The sequence below is a fragment of the Ambystoma mexicanum genome, chromosome 10 (assembly GCF_040938575.1).
Source record: "Ambystoma mexicanum isolate Mex_15411 chromosome 10, UKY_AmexF1_1, whole genome shotgun sequence".
NCBI classification, from domain to species: domain Eukaryota; kingdom Metazoa; phylum Chordata; class Amphibia; order Caudata; family Ambystomatidae; genus Ambystoma; species Ambystoma mexicanum.
The window spans coordinates 706,213,416-706,234,421 of NC_090932.1; positions in this window are offsets into that span (position 1 = coordinate 706,213,416).

A 21,006-nucleotide genomic window follows, 5' to 3' on the forward strand; every position below is an offset into this window, starting at 1 on the left:
GCATTTCTGCTGAGTGCGGACTCTGGTTTCACTGCTTGGGCCCTGCTCTCCTTTCTGAAGAGAGCAATGTACTTTAGAAAGGGGTTGATGAGGCTTCAGGGAGATGGAGGCCAATAACAAAATGGTGGAATATTGGAGGAATTGCTTTTATAGTGACATGAACTCTCCTTTTTAAGTAATGGAATCATTGGTTTAGTGGTCTTGCAACACCTCTTAATGCTATCTTATTGAGGTCCGTTTTAAGAATGTATGTCATGGTTTTTTTCACTTGATTTTAAGGATTTATTTAAAAACTGTGATACATTTTGGATGTATGTAACACTGTTTTTATGTTTGATGGATTTTTACATCCGAATAAACTTGTTTCACTGACTGACTTACAATTCCTTAATAGAAATTGGAAGAGAATTCAATACCCAGATTCATTTTTGGGAGCATATATATTTTAAAGATAATACATCACACCCATCGACAGTGACACATACATTTGTATTTGCAGTTTTTGTGTTTATTGTCCAGTCATACCCTATCCTTGTTAGGAGAGGTGTTAATATTCTCACTTTTTTCATGATCCGAAGAACGGCCCAGTTATAAAAAGACTTTTGATTGCAACAATTGAAAAAATTGTGCAACTCCAAATGTGATGTGACTACATGTATTAAAAATGATTCAGGACGAAGAAAATGCAGGTGCAGAAAGGTTAGCAATTCAACAGGAAATGGCTAGATTATTATGCCTGATATACATATGCACAGGCTTTCTCTTTTTCTTTCTTTGTCTTACATTTCGAAGTATCTATCATTCTGATGGTTCAATTGAAAACATAACACGTGATTTTTTCCAGTATAGGTACAAATAATGATAACTTCTTTGATCTATTTGGGTATGTCAGACAACATAAGAGGGATGCAGAAGAGGATAACCAGCGGATAAATACCTATTTTCATAATTTGGCTCACTTGGGGAATAATATGTGGTACCAACATATGTAAAAGGTGGGGGAGAGAGCATCTGATGAGAGCTGCTATTTCTGCTCTCTCATCCCCTATGCCATGAGTACAGTAAGAACATTCATTTAAAAAGAGATGCTGCCACATGATGCAAAGTGCCTCAGCTGTCTGGCAGCATGCACTGCCAGAGGACAGTTCCAAGGGAACTGAGCAACACTGGGATGGTGATCAAGACAGGCATTTCCATACCAGGATGATTATATAACGACAACCAAATGGAAAAAGTGCCTGGATGGCCAGACAAGATGCTCAGGTATCCTTCTACGGGACAAGACAATGTGATAATTGATTAAATGAAGAGGATGAATTACTCTGACAAAACTAAAAAGACTGGAATGCCTAGATGCTGGGAGCATTCACAGTTGTTAATCTATGTATTAGTGATTACTACCAAAGGATGGTAAGATGGGTTGACGTCTTGTGCAGCTCATCTAGTGAAGAAGCAACCAGTGCAAGAGGTGCAGAAAATGACTGATAAGTGCTTAAAGTCATGGGCCAAGAATTCTGAACTGTTGACATGGGTGGATGATGAAGCAGGACCACTGACTGTAGTCCCATTGATTAATGCAATGATGTGCTTTCAAAGCAGAGGCAAAGTCTGAGTTGGAGAGAATACGGGGTGCAAGAACATAAAGGATATTCCAAGAACGAGGAAAGGGACTGCTGACCTAATGGATTGATATTGGGCAGAGCATGATCCAGAGAATATATGAAGCTGCACAGGAACTGGGGAGGATTGTGTTTCTTGTGCTCATCCATGTTCCAGCCTTGGTGATTCTGCAAAGCGACCTGAAGATCGAGGGATTTACAAAAGTAGAGGAGCACTTGAGCAAAAAGAAGGTCACTTGCACTTCAACGGATGAAAAGAGAGAATTATTTCTCATCCAAATCAATTAAGGTTTATGAAGACATTATTATTAACAACTTGTGTTCATCAGGAATGAGATCTATATTCATACCTGGACTCCAAACAGTAGTTAATGGCAAATGGCTACAGATCACCAGATGGGAGCTGTTACAGAAAATCAATGCCAATCAATGCCACTATAAACAGAATTAATGCCATAAATGTATATTTTAATGCCCACTGTATATTTTAAAACACTACCAGGCTTAGTGGCTTTCAGCCATGGCCAGGGGATGCATCCAAAGGGCCCACTAGGTGCCCACAGCCTTTGGACATGGCCACTATACATATCTTTCGGGCCGACTAGCCAGGACCTTCTGCTGTGTCCACCTTCCATAGTGCACTATTCAGTTTCTTAAAGTAACCCAGTAGCTATATCCTTCAGCCTCACTCATTACCCCACCTCAATGTAGATGTAAAATGCAACTTTTTTGTATTCATCTAATTGCTTTAAGTCTCTCTTTTTTAAAAAAAAAAAGTTTTCTTATAACCAAGGTTGCTCTAGTGATGTACTACAAAAAAAACATGGTTATCTGTAAACGGCTGCAAATAACTGTGGTTTTCCGTAAAAGGCGTGCAAAATACCAATCTCTTCCCTGCCCTGCCAGGTACTCACCAAGTGCCCCTCCGCCCTCTTGCCATGCTGCCCCCACCCTCCTCACGTCCTTATTCCCTCTGCAGTCCCCTCCCATTCCCACCAACACCGTTGTTTCGTGTGATGCACTTTAATTTCCAGTCACCTTTTCTATTTTAACCACGGTTATCCCGTCAGATAGGCCTAGTTATGCAAAAATGTTCGAGCACTGGACTTGGTCCCTAGACCCCCTTCACTCTCCAATTTCACATGGTGTCCTCTTTCCCCTGCCCCACCCATAGTCTGATTCCATTTCATCCTTTGTCCTCCTCAAAAATGGCATTCCATCCTGTGGTGCCCTGTTTGGACTCTTTCTCTATGGGCAAATGAATCGTAGTAGGCACGGCACTGTGTTTTTATGCTTTCTTAATAACTTTTTAATTGTTTAACAAATTGTTACCAACATTTCCAGTTTGGGGAGGGGGGCTTAACACACTTTTGTTTAAAACATGTCATCCAAATCCATGCAGTAAGTCAAATGTTATTAACCTCTCTCAGCTTCTCTGCTGAGAAGCACCAAGACCAATACAAACGTTTTAAGGCACAGGGGTCACCCCATTCTCTGTCAAATATTTTAAAAACGAATGCATTGATTTACCCCAAATAGTCAAGGAATGTAAACTTTGTGCCGAAATTGTTTCTTATTTGGTCCAAATATGCCAAGCAGTTTTTAAGCTACAGCTGATTAGAAACTGCACATTTTCTCTATGAGAAAATGAATGGGAGTAGGCCGAAAACAATGTTTTTATGTTTTCTTAATAACTTTAATTTTCTAATGAATTATTCTCCCAATTTCCATTTTAGTGGGGATCTTCACAATCCTTTTGTTTGGAAATGTTAATGCAAATCCATCCAGCAAGTCAAAAGATATGAGATTCGTTCAGCTTCTCTACTGTAAAAAGCACCAAGGCTGATATAAAGGTGGCACATGAAAAAAAGATGTTAGTTTCCTTTGATTTCTTGGGGTTATGGTGTAATCCCTCAAATAAACAGTGTCTTTCTGCAATGGATGTAAAATAAGCTGCCCTGGTTCATTCAGAAAGAAGGATGAAGGAATTATGTTGTGTTAAAAGGTTGGGCATGGAATATCTCTCTTGCAAACACAACTTTTGCGATGAACAATATCTTGATTTCATTAGCTCCCAGTTAGCAATAAAACTCCTCAAATAGTTTAGATTGGGCACAATGAAGGTTGCATCTGTAAGTCAAAACTGGGGGCTGGGAGCTGGGCTAATGGTTCATGTGTTCTTTGTGAGGCAGCTGAAGAAACATTTGTCTATTTTATGTTAATTTGTGGAAGTAAAAGGGGGTTAAGAATTGCATATTGAAAGCCTTTGTCTAACGACAGAGCAATTTGTTCAATCCCAGAAGCATTGCATTTTTGCAAACACACACCTGAATTAGTTGAACTGTTTTGGGTAACCAAATACATCTACCGAGCATGGATAAATAGGGGCAAACACACCATTGTAGGAATTGATCCTGTTTAGATGTTTTTATGATCTTGTGCCAAATTGGTTTTATAGTATTGAAATGCTATGTGTGATTATCGTATTTTGTGTAAATGATAACTATCCTTAGGTGCTATTATGTTTCTAAGACTGGTTTTCTTGTGATTAAATGTTTTATCTTATATGCAGTTTGTTTATATGATATTTATGACTTATGATGTTGTTGATAGTATTTCCTTTTTTATGTGGTTGTACCTAATGACAAAATGTCCAATAAAGGTAAAATTAAATAAAGGTTTTAAGGAGCAGTGGGCACCCCTTTCTCTGTCAAATATTTTACAAACTACTGGATGTATTTACCCCAGTCAAGAAATGCAAGGCAGTGATTTGTGCTCAAGTTGTTTCCTATTTGGTCCAAATCTGAACAGCGGTTTTCACGCTATATCATTTCAAGAAATTCACTTTTTCTTCATGGGAAAATTAATGGCCTCCAAACTGTGAAACTGTGGTGTTTTGTTTTCATAAGAACTTTCTCTTAATACCTGGGTGTTTGGTAACAAATAATGGTTTGAAATGGCCAGTGGGCCCAAAATAAAATTATTGGTAGAACATGTGCAGTGGCCAGGGTTGAAGGCCATGAGTAGTGGCCCATGAGGAAACTACGGTATAGCAAAACCGTTGAAATTCAGTGAAAAACCATTTGTTAAGAGAGAGTTAATTTGATCAGATTGAATGCCATGAAACCCCTGAAATTAAGCACTCACATTTCAATCAAGTCCAGCTCAGAGAACAGAAATGCATCACACAAACTAAACAATGATAGGGGGTAAAGGTCAGGAGAGGGCCAGGCAGGAAAAAAGCAATTGAGGAGAGGGGAGGGACCATGGAAAGAGGAGGGGGCCACTCGGTGAGTGCCTGTGAGGACAAGGAAGAGTTTGTGATATTCAAGCATTATCGGGGCATATCGGAAAAATTGCACAGAAATGGGGAGCGAGTGAAAAAGAAAATTAATTTTGCACATGCAGTGATCACATCTCCTCAGCAGGTCGTAAAGGATCGCTGTGCCGAAGGGCATGGCTGGTGGGCCCAAAAAAGATCTTTTGGTGCAACATGTACAGAGGCCAAGGCCAAAGGCAGTGGCCACTGGCCATGGCCAAAGGCCAGGCTAGTGGGTCCCAATGAAACCTATTGGTGCAACATCTACAGTGGCCACTAGACGAAGGCAGTGGCCACTGGCCATGGCTAGTGTGCTATGTATAAACCTATTGGTGCAACATGTACAGTGGCCATGGCTGAAGGGCATGACTGGTGGACCCTGAAGAAATTATAGTATATCAAAACCCTTGAAATTCAGTGAAAAATCTTTAGTTAGGAGATGGATAGGTGATCAGATTTAACGTGAACTATACATAGCAACAAAACCTTTCACATTTAGTGAAAAAATCATTGTTAAGAGAGTGGTAAGGTGCTCCGATTTAATGCAACAAAACCCCTAAAATTCAGCAATCCCAGACATTTCCACATTAAATATGTGCCCCCTGTGACACATCATATGACCAAAATGATTCCAGATGGGCAGCACATGGTGACACATGTCCCACCCTGGAGAACCACACTGCTGGTTTCCACCCCCCCCCCCCCTTCCCCCTGCCACTGGGGATTTACACTGGAAACTTGGTTCCTGGCTACCTACATTCACATATATATATAGTGACATGGTAATTACCCAATTTTTTGTTATCGGGGAACAATTCTCAAATGGGTAAATATATATGAAAAACAAGGGTGCCGAAGCACAAAGAATTGATTACCCCTCTCTTAGTCAAAATGGATGGCTCAAAATATGGCATCCGTTGACACATAAACTCTCAACGGATGCCTAATTTTGAGCCATCCATTTAATTCATTTGCCTAAAGAATCCTTTTCCTTGTCATTTGTAACTTGACATACCCCCCTTGTTTTGTCTGTGTTGTTATGTTTTAGAACAAATACGTATGATTTTTTTTGTATCATATTAAAAAGAAATGTTCACTTACTTTAATCATGGCATATGTTTTTTTTGTGCTGAAAAATTTGTTCTACAAATCATAGTAACAATATGTACGTGTTGGTGTTAATGTTTTAGTGTGACCAATACTCTTTTTCTCGTAGCTCTCATTTCCATTAAGAGAGGGGTAATCAATTCTTTGTGCTTCGTCACCCTTGTTTTTCATACCTACATTCACTACGGTGACTAGAATCCCCTGAGGGCACACTCAGTAAAAACCAGCAACACCTGTATAGACTGCCTCCCTGAAGATTGCAAGAGGCATGCAAGTGTGCTTGGAGGAGCACACCACCTGGACTGTGGAAGGTACATCAAGCTGGTAACCAGAGTGTGCTCCCAGAACCTCTCCCCAGTGTGAGAATATGTATAAATTCAATGAAAAATCTTTGTTACAGGGACGTTGGGATGTTATGGTTACAAGTAAAACCGAAACCCCCCCAGAAATTCGCCAGTCATGGTAAGCTAAGCAACCATAACTCGTGCCACCACTGTGCACTGCTAAGACTAACACCCAGCACATGAAAGATGACACTACAAATGTAGTTGAAGACATCACTGATGACATGGGCCACTTGTTTTTGTTTACTGATATGAATAGAATTATTTTTTGTTTTTACTGACAATAAGAATTTTCAAAATGTAAAAGGTGTAATATATCTACACATTAAACTGTTTATATGTTCTTAAAATACTTTTTTAGCGTTTAATCTGAGCTCATAGTGCACATACATGGGGCAATAAGCAGACCTCAAATACACAATTAATTTGTGTGCATGATGATTAACCCTAATGTTATTGTCAGTTTTTGGTGCTGTTGCTTCTTTCTGCCTTACTTTAGTTTCCCTGTATGAGCCTCTTATTTTTTATGCCTGTGGGTTTATATATGTATTTTGTCTACTAACAAAAGTGTGTGATAAATGTTCAATTGTTACCTACTTTTCCATGTTTAACATTACTCATAACTCTCGGAAATTACCTGATAAAAAATATTGTACTTCTATGGTGCATGCTGCACCATTGCCTATATGTATGATTAGGTTCCTCTATCAACAACAACACTCATATATAATGTTTTGTTTACATGAGTACATTCTTTAATATATTAAGTAGTTCATGATAGGTCTCCCAATCACCTGTAACATCTTGTTACCAACATTATAAACACAACCCCTTGTAGGGACTGTTTAATACAATATTTTTAATATTTGAAGTCATTAGTGATGTCTTCAATGACATTTGTGATGTCATCTTTCATGTCCTGGGTGTTAGTCTTAGCAGTGCATGGTGGTGGCATGAGTTGTGGTTGATTAGCTTACCATAACTGGTGAATTTCTGGGGGTTTTCTGTTTTACTTGGAACCATAGCGTCCCTTTGACAAAGATTTTTCATTGAATTTCATAACTTTTTATTAGTGCAACTTAACCATCACGTCCCTTTAACAACGTTTCCTCACTGAATGTCATAGGATTTATTAGTGTAACTTTACCATAACGTCCCATTAGCAAAGGTTTTTCAGTGAATTTCATGGATTTTAACCAGTGCACCCTAATTTCCTACAATTTACTAATGTCATACCCACCCCAATATACCAACATTTTTGTCCAATTTACAAAGTTTCACCTTAAAGCTCTGTCAGTCCCCATCTTCTACCACCATTTTTAACACTTCTATACTTTTTGCAAGTTTTTCCACTGTTTTTGTGTTCATAGACGTTCGTGAACATCTGACTTAATCATAGACTTTCCAGACAGTGTCACGTAACCACGTGTGCATGGGCGGTATGATGACTGGTTCGCGAAAGCGTCCGAACTTTATGAACGGGTCCGTGCTTCGTGACAAGTTCAGAACATTATTTTCCAGCTCATCTATGAACTTTGAATCTCAAATTGTACCCTTGCACATCTCATGCACCTATTCCTACTTATTTTCCATTAACAATCCAGCACACAGCACATACTTGGAATAATATTAGCAAAACTGCTATTTATCTTAAAAATGGCATCAGCTATTGCCATCCTTCCTCCCCAAGAGCCACCACCACCACCACCAGGAGGACCAACACAATGAAAGAAGCGCAACACTTCAAAAGACAATGAAGAGAACCAGGAAGATGAGGAAGAGGAAGTACCTATCTCCTGCAACCAGAGAGAATCATGGGTGTGGCAGTTATTTACCACTGATGGGAACGTACCAAAGGCTAAAGCTACCAAAGTGAAATGCACTGAGTGTTGCACTCAGTCACGGATTATCTGGGCAGTACTCCTATGGGAGTATCTCCATGCGCCACCACACCAAATCCATCCAATGCAATGCTCTCAGAAAGGCTGTTCCTTTCTTTGGCAGTGGTAGGCAATATGGCTGTCTTCCTTTCCCTCATCTACCTCAACCAATACTTTAACCACACAGCCTATTTCTGTGGGACACAAAATCCCACCAGCTACCTTGCAAATGATAAAAGAGGCTGTTGATCCATATCTTTCGAAGACAACAGTACTCTGTATACACTGGAACACACCACCATGCAGGGGGGAGCAATTCTTAAGTGCTTTTGAAGCTATAATCAAGAAGGATGAGACACACTGCCCCCTACCTTAGTTGTAACACACAGGCAACATCTTACCCTGTTGACCTGCCCCTCCATATTTGTGGTTGGTACCCCTTTCCGTGATTTCCCTCCCCACCATACTTTCTGGCCTCTTCTGCAAAAAAAAAAAAAAAAAAAAAAGAAATGAATAAAAACATAAAAAAGGTTCCTTTAGGAACCATATTTCAAAGTTAAAAAATAGAACTAAAAAAAAAGTAATGGAATCCATCTACTTTACATCTTTCAGTGAAGTATTTAGATTCAATAAGATTCTCCAACATTCCAATTAGTATGTTCTACTACGCTAATGGGAATAATGCAAAATTGTATAATAGAGAAAAAGAAAAAACCCAGAAACAATTTTCTGTTCGAAATTCTTCTCTCTAGTATATAATAAACACCATAAGCCATTGCCCTGTATGACTATCCGGAGTCTCTACATTCCCCTATCTAGCCCATGCCTTACTAGAAAACTCGAATTGCACATGCACACCATCACACAAGACAGGCCTACTACTCTTTTTACTGTTATGTTTGTAACACCTTACCTCATTGCCTGCTTTAAACCATTCTCACATATATCCACCAATCATTTACAAAAACACTCTACATATAGCCTATCAACATATTAAACTTCTACCCACCAACTGTCACTTAACAATTTTCTACACACCTTTTGCATCTGCATTTCCCATACCCATACCATCAAATTAGACATAGTGCTCCAATAAATGCAGATATGCATTGGGCAATGAGAGAACTCCATAAATAAAAGAGGCATTACAGATGGACAAGTGGTCATGGGATGCCCAGGTGAGAGGCCACTAGCTAACTGCTGGGGTACAGGAGTCCCAAGGGTGGGGTACATCTTAACTGTAACATCCCTTCAACAAAGTTTTTTGTGTCAATTGAATAGGTTTTTATAAGTGCAAATGTTTCATAATGTTACATCACTGTATATAAGTTATTAATAATTCCACTTTTAACATACACTAAACAACTATACACATACTTTAACAAACATATATTTTGCAACACATACATTTGTGTATCGTTATCAGCAGTGCCTGCTGGGGACGCAAGTCATTGTTCAATTGTCTAGTGCATGAGGCTCGGCCATGACCTCAGCCCCACCAAACCACCCCCATTATCCACTGCACCTACCCAGCATCCTAGTTCAGTGTCCACTTTACCCTCATAATCTAGCCAATGGCCAATGCTCATGGCTTGCATGGCCAGTCTTCACAATCCAAGGGCCTTGGGCTTCAGCATTGCCCCATACCTCCATAGGCAAATAAAAGTCGAGATTTGTCCTTGCCAAGGGCCAGGCCCACTGCCCACAGCAGAAAAGTTATATCACTGTTTCTTGTACTTGCATTTTGACCCTTTCAAAAAAGTAGAACACAGGACAGATTTGCAAAAATATCTTTTCAGGTCCTTGCTTATGCTTCTCGCACAAGTTTGCTGCAATCCCATCCAGCATTCTGGCCGGCAGCCGCGAACAGAATTTATTTTCCCCATTTAAACGTAGAGTTTTGGCCATGCCACATGCCCCAGTAAGTAAATCAGAGTCTTCCTTGCCGAGGGCCAGGCCCATTGTCCATGCACCAAATTTATATCACTATTTTTTGTACACATTCAAAAAAATAAAACCCATGACATATTTTCAAAAGCATTCTTTCAGGTGCTTGCTGATGATCCGTGCACAAGTTTGCTGCAAACCCGTTCACCACTCTGGGCTACAGCCGTAAGCAGAATTTTGTTTCCCATTTAAACCTAGAGCTTCGGCCATGACACATGCCCCAATAAGTAAATCAGAGTAGACATTCATCCTTGCTGAGGGCTAGGCCCATTGTCCATGCACCAAACTTATATCACTATTTTTTGTGCTTACAGTTGGACAATTTGGAAAAGTAAAACACAAAACAGATTTGCAAAAGCATGCTTTCAGGTCCTTACTGATGCTGCTCGCTCAGGTTTGTTGTAATTCAGTACAGCCGGTCAGGCTGTAGCCACAAACAAAATATGTTTTCCCATTCAAACATAATGCTTTGGCCATGCTGCTTGCCCCAATAATCAAATCAGAGTACACCATTATCAAGTAATTGCAGGGTGGTAGAATGTGTAGATCACTACGCTTCATCTAGTACTTTGAACGGATTATCCTGTAGCTAGTGATGGGGTTCTTTTGTGAAGGTGCCCTTCCTTCTTCAAGTGTTAGTTTTCGAATAGAGAAGTGAGCCCTGTTGTAGAGGAGCAGACGTATATATCCGCAGGAGATCCTATCTCTCCTGTATTGGAGACATGAGACCATGCCCTGTCTAACACCAGCAATCGTACCAATACCGCTGTGAGTACATGGAAGACGGTATCCAGTAAGATGACCATATCAAATGTACCCTCGAGTTGATGACAGCCTGCATGAGGAACTCCCTAAACGAGCTAAGAAAACAAACTGACATCATAAGAAGGTGTGCACGACGTCCTGAAATACTGAACAAAGACAATGGGCCTCATTACGGGTCTGGCGGTAACCGTGCCGTTGCTAGTGGTAGTTTGCTGCCAGACCTGTCATTATTTACCGGTATCTGACTTCCCGGTGTCACTGGGAGATTACAACCCGGCGGCCCGGAAAGTCAGGCGCCTGCTTATAGTAAGTCCCCATTCCTAAGAGTCCCATAGGACTCTATGGGAGTGGGGACACGGAAGCACCTGCACCATTCTTAGCGGTGCTGGTGCTTCTGTGGCGGCTTTGCCTGTCGTGACCGCTGTGCCTGGCAGGGTCAGACCTGTCAGGCACAGCAGCTCCAGCTGGCAAAACTGTAGTTTGCCGGTGCAGAAACAACGGTGCCTTTAGGCTTACCGGCACTGTTGTTTCTGTACCGGCAAATTTAGAATGAGGTCCAATGTATGAATACTGGAGGGGAAATGACAAAGTAAAGAATTAAGTGAACCTTAAAGTGTAAAAGAAGAACATTACACAGTAAAAAGTGCTGCAGAAATCAGAAATATAAAGCGTTTACAGATGATGAAAATGTAAGATAGATAAAGTAATTGTACAGGTTAGCTACAAGTAGAAAATAAAATGCAGGCAGAGCCACCATTCTACAGAAAATGGACATTGGTATCATGAAATAATAGGCCAAAGAATCATGAAGAAAGAATGAAAGGTTGTGTTGAAGTAGAATAGCAGGTTGTTGGAGCTGCGTTGGGAGGCTGATCTGGCCTAAAGTCAAAAATGGAGACGTCAAGGTCAGCTATCTACAATGAGGAGGAACATGTGTGCGGAGGATGAATCCTCTCACATTAAGGTGCAAGGAAGAACACAAAGGATGCCAATTTATTTAAAACATGTAAAAGCTTGCAGAATGAACAGAATCGTGGTCATTTGTCATGTGAATTGAGGATGGAAATAGGGCTTGACCTTGGATTTCCAGACACAATAGCGAGTGCCCTCACTCCCCTTGCATTCCAAGGACAAGAATAACCTGCAAGTTCAAATACCAAGATAATTTCATGGCAGAAGGCATGGGTGATGAGAGATGTTGGGCTTATTGGGTGGTAGGGCAGCCTCATGTCCTATCTACTTGCACCTAGGTCTTGGTTTACATGCTGCAAATTGAACTGCACTTTCGAGACATGGCACAAGTGTGCCAATCAATTGTATTAGTCCATATAACAAAGAACCTAATAGCTTGAGAAATCAATGAAATACTGTGTAACTGATTTGTCTTAATGTGACATGTTTGAAGAAGGTGTCATGAGTTGTCCACCTGATATTGGGCAACCAATAGCAAACTTTGCTCCTATATGATTGTATATCTAGTTGTGTCCCTTAACCAATACCAACACTTGATAGGTTTTTCACTATTGCCACGTAGCATGACATAATTCTGACGCACAAATAGAGTATATAATTTTATTTCATGCAGAAATCGCTGAGAGAATGAGCGTACGTCCATTAATGTTCATTGTAAATTTAATGTTTTAGATAATTGCTAATAAAACAACAAATTGCCATCTTCTTGAGTTTGTCCGTTATTTGGACTCAGAATTATTCTGGTGCAATCTCATCCAGGAACAGGTGCACGTTCCAAGGGCCATAAACACATGTGGTAGTGGTGCTGATGCTTTCCGATCTAAACTAGTTAGACTTCAGAGTTTCGGACTATAGGGCATACTCCACCATTAGCTGGAAGATCGTGGAGTTTTCTGTGGAGAGAGTCCGATAGAAATAAACTTGCAAGAGAAATCAAACAGAGGGCAGGTCCCTCTTTGAAGAAATCCCTGCTCAGCTTCCATGGGTGCTCAACGGATGCAAGGCAAAGTGGTTGGATGGAAGGAGGAGTCGATACCGAAGGCCTTGAGTTGATTAAACAGATCTAAGTAGACTAAGGGAAATGGCACTATAAAAGGGGAGGGATTGTGAATTTTATGAAAATACGTTGGGTAACCGGAATTTTGTGTAGATAAAAGAATGCCCAGGTAATCCTATTTCAAGGAAGATAGAAGAGGACTTCTCAAATTTCAGTCATAATATTAAGAGAGAGAATACACACCTTCAGGAGCGTGGAACGTGACGTCTTAAACTCTGTACTGGGTAATATAATTGGAGGCAAAGAAAGAATACATCTTACTATAAATGATTATAGGGAAAAGGGAAGGTGATCACAAGGATTATTAATGTCTATTGTGTTATTATTTTGAGTATCATTTGTTGTATGAAGCTCTGAAAAGTGATACATTGTAAAACGTTGAAGTGAGGCTGTTTCGGGTTTAGTGTAGTAAATGTTTTGCACCTGTCAGAAGACAGGTAGGTCCAGTTAGAAGACAGAACAGGTTGTTAAGACAAAAGAGGATTGAGCAGCGATTGATGGTGCTTGCTCATATTTATAGTTTGAGATTAAAAGGGTTGAGCAATAGGCTTTGAGATAGGTAGATATTTATTAATTAAAACAATGTAAAAATCTGGTAAGTATCGACAGTTTATTGTGGCTTGTCAATATGGAGGACACTCTTCTTATTCCACCTTTGTAAAACATTACTACGACATGCACCAAAGCTCAAACAGTACAATGCAGAATGGGTAAAGGGCACAGCTGATAAAATGTTTATGCCATGGGCGCAAGGGGGATCATTGTCAAAGGCATTATTACAACACATGACTACATATGTGCATGCTGTGTACACAGGGAAGAAGTTAGAGAAAAGACTGGCAGTTTTAGAACTTTGGAAAATGTATCAAGAGGAGAAAGAGGACCCATTACCGGAATAGTGGATGCCTAATCAGCAAAAAGGGGATTGCATTGAGCCCTCAGCACCTCTTACTCGGCCTGAAAGTAAGAACGTAGATACAGAGGAGACAGGATTTTATCCTTTAAATGAATTAATAGCAGCAGCGGGGTATAGTAACTTGACATATGCACCACTCACTTATGGTATTGATGACAGTCCAGAAGAGAGCAAACAGAAGGAAGACAAGTGTATATTCATACAATATAAAGAGGAACAAGATGATAGATCAAATATATCAACAGATACAGACAAGGAAACTAAGAGATGGAAAGGCGAGCAGGAAAGGGCCATTGAGGTAACACTTTTACAGAATGAATGGATGAGAGGACAGATATTACTCAAGTTAGATGGGAAAAGCATTGAGGAGGTTAGGCATAAGGAAGAAAAAGACGAGCAAGAAACGAAGGATGGAGAACGAGAAAAGCGGTTAAGAGAAGATGAGCAAGGAATGACAGGAAAAGAAATATAGGTAAGAACAGGAGAAAGACAAAAAGCAGGCAGAGGAACAAAGGAAATATGACAGTAGGAAGAAATAGAAGAAAGGGATAAAAGAGAAAGAAAGAAAGAGAAAGAAGAGGTAGAAGGAGTGATGGAAAAAAGATTACAGAGAAGAAAAGAAGAATAACAAAAACAAGGAGTAAGATGAGAAGCACGAAAGCAAGTAGAAGAGCAGGCAAGAAGAGATGCAAGAATGAAAAGGGACATGGAAAAAGGAATAGAAGAGAATAAAAGGCAGCAAGGTCTTCATACCAGTCTCATTCTTAAAGAACGAATAAGACCAAGCAATAAAATACAGGGACGATGGGACACGATGAGCAAAGTTCTCCCAATAAGAGAAATGACTCAAGAAATACCTAAAATAGCACAAGAAGAGTAAAGATATGATGCAGAATGTATTGAAGAGAGGATTGATCAGATATATCAACAAATAAGGCATAACAGCGATTATGGGACTCAAGGGAGCGGCAGGTGATCCCCGATACCAATAACACGGGATGAGGAGGAAAACATGTTCAGTGATGAACGCAGAGCATTGTCTTTGAGTAGACTAGAATTGGATAGGAAAGAAGAGGATGATAGTCACACCAGTCTAGCAATGTCAGAAGAAGAAAAAGAGTCAGGTCATGAGATTAAAGGGGAGGGTATATGTGTCCCCCTGGGAAATCAACGTTTGGATAAAGAAGTAAGATCGTCAGATCTGGAACACCCTAAGGAAAGAACACCAGATCCTATACCATATCCTGAACTTTCCATGAAGATGATCGGGTATTATGAGGGAGAATTCCCACCCCATGTGAGTAGGTTAAGGTCGTTACCAGCACAAAGATGACTAGGAACGAATACCCCTGCATTGGGTAAGCAAATAATGGGGTCCAGTTATGGAATGGGGTTCTCACAGTTCCCCTTGCTAGAGAAGGGGTGGGGGGAGGCAAGACCGCAATATATTCAATGGCCCTAGATGGATAAGAATAACTTGAAATGCAAGATACCTAGTTTGACTTTGGGGGCTGGGAAATGGATATACGAATTTGAGAAAATGAAAGGGGGAAATACGTAGGCTGTTGGGGACATAAAAGGTCTATTGGCAGCTATTCTTGAAGAGAGAGCTGACAACATTTGGAGACAATCGGGATATGCCAGTGTAACAGCAGCAAATTCAGCACATGATGGAGCACCATTTAATAATTGTAGGTCCGAGGTTTAGAGGGCTCTCAGGGTACAGTATGCCAACATGTCAGATATGGGTGCAATTTGTGCTCATAAAATGAAAGAAGATGAAGACCTGTTGCTTATATTCAGGGTATTCAAGAGAGATGGCAGCTTGAGACGCTTGAGCCATGGGAAAAACAGTTGCACTATTCTATCATATGTTGTGCCCTGGATTGCCAGAAAAAGTACAGAGACAAATGAAAAAACAAGTAGGAATGGAAGCAAAGCCGTGGGCTGAGATACAATTGACTATTGTGCATCATTGCTGATTGTTAAAAGAGAAGAATAAAAAGAAAGATGAGAACCAAAAGATTGAGGAAGCCAAGTTAGTTCAGAAGAAATTGTCAAAATTTGCTATAGAAGGAGCAGTATTGACAAGGGGAGAGGGAGTAGGAACGCAAGAAATAATGGATGCATCGCAGGGGAATAATATACATCCATTGGATCAGGTGGGTATGGGTTTTGGCCATGAGGTAGTGGTGGAGGATTTAGAGGAAGAGGAAGTGGACTTCAGAACACCCAAGGTGGATTTCAAAATGCCCAGGGTGGAAGTCAGATCACTCAGGGAGGATATAATGGTGGATTTGCCAGAGGGCCAACCCCAGTGTGTTGGAATTGTGGGATAGCAGGGCATATTGCACGTGAATGTAGAAGTCGAGGAAACATGGAACTGAATGGACAAAATTCAAGAGGGGGACTGGCCACCCACTGCCATACAGCACACAAACACAAGAGGGCTTTGCCCAGGATAACACATCCTATCAGAAACAAGCACCACAAGTAGACCAGGTCCTAGTGCCTATGCACCCACCTCAAGGGCAATCGCAACAAGCACCTATGCAGACACAATGGAATGTGAACACAGGGAAAGCACAAACACCTAAAATAGGCTTGGCACTGTGGTTGGAGGGAACCCTTGTACAGGGACAGGGATGAATGTTTACCTGCAATAGGACAGCTCAAAGGGTGACTTGAAGTGTTCAGTATTATCAGTAACACCAGACTCCAAAGAGTAACCAAGGTTCGATGTGATGATAGGAGTCAAAGATGTTCCTTTACTTGTAGACACTGGGGCAACTCGCGCTTGTAGAAGGGAGGGAAAATACCCAATGTCAACTATTGACATGAATGCTCAAGGGTTCTCTGTAGCTACAAATGTAGTTAATTTTACTGATAAATTACTTGCTTCTATAGGGGAATGTGACATGTTTGTCCCCTTGTTCTATTCCCAAGTTAACATTTTGTTTAGAGATTTGATGATGAAACTTAACATGATGATTTTATTCACTGATCATGGAATAGTGTGCTCCACTACAGGAATAGACTATTTAAACATAGGAGAGTTTATACTGGCATGTTTGTCCCCTTGTTATATTTGCAACAAATGCCAGTTAATATTTTGGTTAGAGATTTGATGACGGAACTTAACATGATGATTTCATTCACTGATCAAGGAATAGTGTGCTCCACTCCAGGAATAGACTATTTAAATGTAGGAGAGTTTATACTGCCATTTACAGGGCAAGTGGCTCTACAAGGAGTCCTGGTAGATCCGGAAATGTTTGTATATGGGGTGAGCATTTTATTAACATGGGCACCTGGATTAGTAGGGAAAATTGTGAGGAAACCTGATTTTTTTATTTCGGCCACAAGAACCTATGGATGAGGAATAAGTGCAGATTATTACCATAGAATCGGAAGCAGCCATATGACTAGGGGAGATAGCAATGCTCAAAGGAGTAGATGACAAAGGCCGAGCATGGAGAACAGTAATAGCTCTTGAAGAGGGAGACAGATAGAGTCATAAGAGATGAAGATATGTTTAGAGTTGAACGTATAGATGATGAGGTAGTGTTTTTCATAAGCATTACATATTGGATGGAGATTGAGAAAAGGTAAATCCCACTACGAATGCCAATGATGTGGCAAAAAACAGCGTTCTTTCAGGAAGACATAGAAAAGGTGCCCAGTGTCCTTTGGACTATGGGCCCATATGACTTTGGATTATTGAAGGGAATAGGGAGGATAAAATAAAACTCAAACCAGGAGCAATTGTACCCTGAGCAAAACAGTACCCCATGTATCGAGAAGCTGATGAAGGCATATTTGAGACTATCTCAACGTTGATAAAACAGGGAATCCTAGTGCCATTAGAGTCCCCGTGCAATACTGCTGTGTATCCGATTAAAAAATCTAAAGGAAGGTCGTGGAGATTTATCTATGATTTGCACCCTCTTAATCAGATTATAGAAGCAGAATTTCCATTAGTTTTGAATCCTGCAACAATATTGTGTATTATCCCATTTGAAGCTATGTATTTCACGGGTACTGTTAGTCCTTGTCGATTTTTTATAGGGTCCTGCAGATGGATTAAGGTAACATTAAACTTAGAGTGCAGTAATTCAATAGGTAGATGACATATTAATTTGTAGTGAAACAGAGGATGAATGTAGACAAGACTTTGTTCTGTTAATGACTATATCGGCAGACAAGGGATACAAAGTAGACAAGAAGAAATAACAGTATTATCAGGAAGAGGTGTTGTACATAAGCCAGTTAATTTCACATGAAGGAGAGAAAGTGACACTTGAGAGCTGAGGCTATCATGAAAACACCAAAGCCAAATACAATGAGCCAAATGCAGCAGTTTCTGGCCTTATGCAATTATTGAGGGCCTGGGTGTTCGATTACAGCACATACACAAAGCCACTTTTGCAAGCACTCAAGAACGCACAAATTGGTAAGGAAAAGATACAATGGACTGAAAAAATGCAGGAAGGATTTGAAAAATGTAAAAGCAATTTGTACAGCTCCAGTTTTAGGAATTTCCAATTATAGTGAAGAAATCTATTTGATTTTGCACACTAACGGATCTGTAATGACAGCAGTACTCACACAAAGAATAACACTAAGGTGTAAACCTTTGGCATATTACAGTGGGATTTTAGATCCAGTCATGACAGGACATTTTCCATGCAAATAATCTTTGGCTGCTACCCCATTTGCGATTGAGAATTCCACAAGTATTACAATGACTGTGTAATTATGCTTTTTGTGGAGCCCGCCTTATTTGCTATTTTAGAAAAACCCAAAAGCACATTGACCTTTCAAAGAACATCTGCATATGAAGTGATGATGTACAATCCAGAGATTAAAATTGTGATGTGTAAAATATTGAACCCATCCACATTTATAGCTGAGCATGTAGAAGAAGGTGATCATGTACACGATTGCACTAATTATGTTGAATTCTATGATGATATACCTTGTGTGAAAGAGAATGTTTTAGCGGGGGAGATTCTCGTTATTGATAGTTCGTCATACATTGACCAGACTAATGGCGAGTTAGCGGCGAGTGAAGACTACCGTCCCATTTTTCAGCAGAGGCAGCCGAACTGGTAGCACTTACCCCGCCTATGTGACGTCCACCGTACACGGAGGGCTGTTATGTTGGAAAAGGAGGGTTTATTCCATGCAGACGGCCCTTCAGTGCAGCATGCATCTTTATTGGACAGGCACATTAAGGCACTACAACTCTCAGTGGCCATAGCAGTGCATACTAAACAAACAGACTTTATCTCTTGCAGAAACAAAGCTGCTGATTTAGAATCCAAAAGAGTACCGTATTCTTCAGAAATTTCGAGTTTCGAAGCTGAAAATGTTAAGGAAGTATTAAACAGAAGCATGTTAATACAAGAAGTGTTTAATATGCTGTCAATTACGCAACTGATAGAGTTACAGGGTAGAGCCCCATGAGAAGAATAGGAGCTATGGAGACATAGTGGGTATTATTTATCCCCCACGGAAGCACTATTGAGACAGGAAAGCACTATAAAGCCAGTGATGCCAGCAGCATTCCTGAAAGTTACACTTGAACAGCTGCATTAGCCCATGCATATAACCCAAGAAGGTCTTGCTGCCACCATTGTAGAAGACTGTTTTGTTCCCAATTTATTGAAACACGTTGCACAGTTCATTGTTAGTTGCACAGTGTGTCAGAGGTTTACAGCTGGGCACAAACTAAGAACAATCAGAGGAGTAATATCCGTCCAAATGGACCATTTCAGCATTTTCATATTGATTATGTTGATATGCTGCAGACATGTCATTGATATAGATTTCTATTAGTAGTGGTGCGTCCCTTTTTTATCGATTGATCGAAGCTGGTCCTTGTATATACCCTGATGCCACCTGTGCAGAGAAGTTTTCAGTGCGCAAAATATTTCCAAGATGGGGTGTGTGTGAAGTATTAAGATCCGATAAGGGGCCACACTTTGTTAATGAGCTATTTGAATAAATTGGGCTTTTATTGAGCATAAAGCACACATTTTCTTCTGCTTATCACCCACAAGCAAATAGGGTATGTGAGATGCTCAACGGCCTCCTAAAAGAAAGAATTACACAGATCAGATTAACTTTGAAAAAGGGATGGCTATTTTTGCCTACCCCTAGCCTTTTATACTCTTCGAAATCAGCCAGGTTCAGATCATCATCTTACGCCCCATGAGTTCGTAACAGGGCGCCACATGAGGACACCTCTTATGCCCCCATCTAGAGTTAGAAGTGATGTCCACAGTGTAGCACAGACTCTAGGTGATGAGATGCATGATTATTCTACATGTATGACTACCAGTGTTTCTTTCAATTGCAGATCAAGTCAAGCATCAGAGGGAGGGGACGAGGAACATGGAAGAGGACAGCCCAGTAACCAATCTGAGTGAATTAGTGCAACTACCAAACTTGAATGTTAGAGATCAAGTGCTTATTAAAAATTTCACCCATAGGTGGCATGAGCCAAGATTTAATGGACACTTCCTAGAAGAAGAGGTTTACCCTACTCCAGTTACAGTGTCTGGAAGAAGAGCTTGGTTACTTTTGGGCAATGTAAAGATCTACAAAGGCAAGAACCTCCCTCTAATACCCGCTGACCAGGAAGCAAGACAATAAGAAGAATTACTGCGTGTGCAGACTCGATCGATGACCAGGAAGAAGGACGATAAAACAGTGTGCAATTGAAAAACATTTCTTTTGGACTGGAATTCATTGGACACTCCTTAAAAATATGCAAGAAGTGCATGGACTTGCAGAGAATTCCAGAGCTTAAATTTACTTTTTAGAGATTATTTGAAGAAAAGATAACGGTAAAATCATATTGACAATATGCCGAAGCATCAATTCCTTATAGGAAATATTCAAGCTCATCAGGTATCAGATTGTGAATTAGTGGGTGGCTGGAGTAGGATCCCCATCAAGAGAGGGCATACTACTGTCATAGAAAAGGACCCTCTGGGTCCTTTGGTTTTGTCCAATCAATTTGATATTCTAACCTCTTGTGAAGATTTGGATTGACAGCTGGCTGCCCCAGGT